We start from the raw sequence: 5,148 nt of genomic DNA on the forward strand, positions 1-5,148 counted from the left end.
CCCATGAGTGTCTGGGTGCGGTCAAGGCGCGCTGACGGGCGCTTGACGACGTGTCTGCCGCCTTCCGTGCCGAAGGAAACCGACGGCTACGTACGTAAAATAAAAACCGCCATCGACTCTCAGTCAGCGTGTTGGTTTTCGCAAAAGCCACTTACCTGCGGCCCGTCACGGCTCCATCACTGGAACGATTTTCAGTAATGGCGGCATCATTATCCCATTGGGGGTAAACTGCGACGGCCGCCCCGCAGACAATAATGGCGCAGTTCCGTAATTGTTGCGCTTCTGGACATGGAGGATGGCGTAGCTGTCTCAGTTTGATGAAATCTGGAGCGGAGCTTTGCTTCATCTCTATGGCAATGTAACTTGCGCCGATACATGAAACCTTCTGCGGGACCGCCGTTGTTTGAAATATCTCTTGCGAAATAACAACGCAGTTCGCTGCTAGGCTACGCTGTTCAGTCCGCTCCCTCAAGCCATCTGCCCGGAAGAAATATTTAAGCTCACTAAGAACTCAGCCCCTTGCGATCAACGGAACCGTAGCCAATGAGAATGGTGGATCCAGCATGAAATTCTGAAAGGGGGAGATACGGCACCGTATCAAGTCTAAAAAAAACAGGCATGCAAAGTGGAAGCATGTGCCCGGGGTCCACAAGGATCGAAAGCCATGCTCCGTGGAGCGAGTCTACTCCGCTGGGCACGCACTTGTTTTGCAGTGCAGCATAAGCGACAGAGGGACCACAAGGACTGGCAACAAGTCTGTCCGAATTAGCGGCCCCAGGCTCAGGCCAGCGCAGCAGCGCGGCCCCTTGCGGTGGCGCGGGAGAGCACGGCGAGAATAGCACCATCCTCATACATGGTAGCACGCCACGGCTTGCATAAGCGCTAGAACGGAGAAGACGAGTGGATATGGCTGTTGCCCATGCGTTACCTTTCGTCGAGCTTTGTCATCACCCTAAACCATGCATAGAAAAACTGGCATTTCATGCTATCCCCACTCCTCGCCTGTTCTCCCACATTGTCTGGGACGTTTGTGTGCCTGTAACCGCACACAGATTGAGGATACTATGGCTGTTTTGGTGGTACGTTACAAGCGAGGTACGTATGTACGTACGTACCTACGTGGTATGTACAAGCAGCCGGCACTGTTTATGGCGTCAGTTGACTGACATTTTGCTGGCTCTCTGACCGAGCGTGACCCGGCCATTGACGTTTTGGCGAGCATGACGGTCAGAGCTTTTATGCTGACAGCTTTTCGACACTTCCTTTACCAGGAGATACCGGCAAAATGACGTAATCAGGTAACCATTGGCTATATGCTCAACGTCCGACCTTTCGAGCTGTGCTTATGATTACGAGTCATATCTATGCAAATTGGTCGAAACTAATACGGCATAACCTTTAAGGGGTTGTGCTACTTGTTCCAGGATCGGCGCGGCGGTACTATGCATGCAAAACAGGATGGACAATAATGACTGTAAGCATTACTTGAATAGCACTTGTGCACACACTTATACGCATTTAAACTCTCACACCCATCTATAAGCGCTTGTCTGAAACGTCGAACATGGGCAATGTCACCAAGGTTTGCTTGATAGTACAACATACATATATAATGCACTAAATATATACGTTATTTGCTTTAAGCACAAAATGATACAAAAAACAGCACCTAAGCTTCGCAACCGATCTTCGATTTTGGCGAGCTGTGGCCTCGGTGACAGCTGGTCTCGGCGAGACGTCGTCTCGGCGGTGGCTGATCTCAGCGAGACGTCGTCTCGGTGGTGGCTGATCTCAGCGAGACGTCGTCTCGGAGGTGGCTGATCTCAGCGAGACGTCGTCTCGGAGGTGGCTGATCTCAGCGAGACGTCGTCTCGGAGGTGGCTGATCTCAGCGAGACGTCGTCTCGGAGGTGGCTGATCTCAGCGAGACGTCGTCTCGGAGGTGGCTGATCTCAGCGAGACGTCGTCTCGGAGGTGGCTGATCTCAGCGAGACGTCGTCTCGGAGGTGGCTGATCTCAGCGAGACGTCGTTCGGAGGTGGCTGATTCAGCGAGACGTCGTCTCGGAGGTGGCTGATCTCAGCGAGACGTCGTCTCGGCGGTGGACTGATCTCAGCGAGACGTCGTCTCGGAGGTGGGCTGATCTCAGCGAGACGTCGTCTCGGAGGGTGGCTGATCTCAGCGAGACGTCGTCTCGGAGGTGGCTGATCTCAGCGAGACGTCGTCTCGGAGTGGCTGATCTCAGCGAGACGTCGTCTCGGCGGTGGCTGATCTCAGCGAGACGTCGTCTCGGAGGTGGCTGATCTCAGCGAGACGTCGTCTCGGAGGTGGCTGATCTCAGCGAGACGTCGTCTCGGAGGTGGCTGATCTCAGCGAGACGTCGTCTCGGAGGTGGCTGATCTCAGCGAGACGTCGTCTCGGAGGTGGCTGATCTCAGCGAGACGTCGTCTCGGAGGTGGCTGATCTCAGCGAGACGTCGTCTCGGCGGCGGCTGATCTCGGTAACGACAAGACAGCAACACCGTCTGAAGGGTGAGTGGGTGTGTGTGTAGCCTGGCCACGTGCACTTAGCGCAAAACGCTGGTCAACCAGCCCTAATGGCCTGATTCCTCGTGCGAGGAAAATTGGAGAGGTATATGCATCGATAGTTTGGCTACATGCCTTTATCGAAACGGATATCAGTAGTTGAGTGCATTTGACATTTCAATATATTAATTTAACTACTAATATTCGTTTCGACAGGGGCATATGGCCGAAATATCAATTAATCTATTCCTCCATTCCCCTGATTACTCTACGAGGAATAAGGCTATTAGCTCTGTCTTATCTATACGCATAACGTTTCTCGCAAATGCACATGACAACTTACAAAACACCGATCAACCGGTGCTTCAGTAAACTGAAGGCTTGATGTAGAAGCATAACACCAACCGCATGGCGTAGGGCAATGTATAGGCTACAAAGCACTAAGTGAGCTTGATGCCGCACAATCCACAGCAAGGCTTGCTGCCACTGGTACTCATTTCGACCGGTAACTGACCAGTGCCCACTATTGATACCGGTTGCACTGACTATAAATCACATCACGTATTTGCCTATTGGGTGATTACTTCGCATTCATGAAATGTTTTGGTTAGGCGACGAGATTGAGCCCCTTCAGTGCTTCATGCTTATATCACCTGGAGCAAAACTATTTAGGTACTTATTGAAGAGGATGCCTGAAAAAATATCACATTGCAGCGGTGTGGAGCCAATATAGATATTGATATACCGCTAACAGCTTTTCAACTTCAGCTTTTCAGGCTTTATGCCGCTAACAGCTTTTAAGCTGTTTTAAAGATGCCGCACAAACTTGCCAACGATGACGCGGTGGAGCTACATCAGCAAATAAAACCAGCGCAACATTGCTGGAAATCGCTCAAAAGGTCATGCAGACATAGCTGTACGCGTGCGTTGCAATGACAGACATAAGCAGTATAGAGCTTGTTGACAACAGGAAAACATACTACAGAAACTTTAAAAATGCGATCCAGTGGGGGCGACTCACAGTGGGTCTCCATCGGCGTTTCATCTGCATGCGGAGAGCCCAATGAGTCCAAACGGGACTTCATCGAGAGCACTCCCAGCGTTTTAGCCTAGCCGAACCGTCGCTTAAACAGGCGGGGATCAAGAAACATGCCACCGCACCGGTGCTGTGTTTCCCACGTGAACCGAGCGCGTGCATATTTCACAAGAGCTATCCGGCTGGGAAATCTCGGCGTTACGTGACTGGGGAGCGACGGCTGGGATCTCCTGTCTCTCGAACGCACCGCTGAGCAGCCACAGCCAGACGACGGCCTGCGTCCCTCCCAGACAGCCGGCTCGCGCCGCATTCCAGGCGTCCCGGGCAATTTGGCACACCGGAAGTGGCGACACTTCCTCCGAGACACTAAAATCCGGATGAACCTTTTGCATTAATGACATGGTGGCGGCCTGGATCATCACCGGGCTCGCCAAAACCGGGTTACTTAAAGTGATTGTGGGCGTGGAAGGAGCTCTGTGCGAGCCTGTCTGTAATGTAAGGGTTGCAGAGCCTAAACAGGGGAGATATTTTAGTGCCGTGGCGTCGTCGCAGATGATAAGAATTGCGAGGAGACAGTGGGCATCATACATGGTGGGTAGTAACTACACGCTTTTTCTTCAGATATTTTTTACGGGCTTCGCGAGAAACAAGCGCCCAATGAACTTTTTCACGCAGCTGTTCACTTATTCTGCTGGTAATTTGCAAGCATGTGAACGGATGTCTTGCGTTATGCGGGTAGAATGCAGGCCATCATTTCTCATCAATATGTGATGCGATCTCTCTGGTGGAGTCTCTGGTGGTGCCATTCTCTCATTGAGGTGCAGTGCCTGGCTGTGGTGCATGGTGCCAAAGACTGATCTCCACACATTCATTATTTCAAAGGTCTTCCAGAAATCTTGAAAAGAAAACTCAAACCATAACCAGTCATGAAGTTAGCCAGCGGCAAAGGCTGTTGTGGGCAGGATCAGCATCCCTTTAAAGCTGCATTATATTCCGTATGAGGAGGATCGATACATTTTATTACATTCAAACACTGCCGTGTGCACACGCCTGTTGCCAAATGCTGCAGTTTAATCGGGCATATTTCTATGCATTAAAAAAAACGCATTTTACGTAATGCTCTCGTGGTTTGTCCAAATAGCCATGCAGCGTGCAGAACAATGAGAAATGCTTCGCTTCAATCAGCTGTTTGCGATAATTGGGCCAATAGAAAACCGCCTTTGGAACGCATCAACTGGCACTCATGATCTGAGGGGCAATGACACCGGTGAGACTGTTGGAGCTCGTATTTTACGACTTGGACGGTGGAGAACTCTACCACGTGTCGCCATTGCTGCAGGCTAGAGCCGAGTTCGCGTCGTTACCACGCTTTACGACCTTCATCTCAAAATGCGCCTATTTTACGGGGCCTAGTGCCGGTAATCAATATATGTGTCATACCATCTGCCCTCATTGGAGGGATCCCGCTGTCCCTTCGTGGCGAGACAAGTGCATCCTCAGATCTCCCAGCTCCGCCTGTGCGAAAACGGCGAAAGTATATCGCGACAAAATATTATCCTCGTTGCTGAGGGGACTTGAAAACTAGTAAC

This window comes from Pollicipes pollicipes, unplaced genomic scaffold (genome assembly GCF_011947565.3).
Source record: "Pollicipes pollicipes isolate AB1234 unplaced genomic scaffold, Ppol_2.1 Scaffold_7261;HRSCAF=8764_pilon_pilon_pilon, whole genome shotgun sequence".
NCBI classification, from domain to species: Eukaryota; Metazoa; Arthropoda; class Thecostraca; order Pollicipedomorpha; family Pollicipedidae; genus Pollicipes; species Pollicipes pollicipes.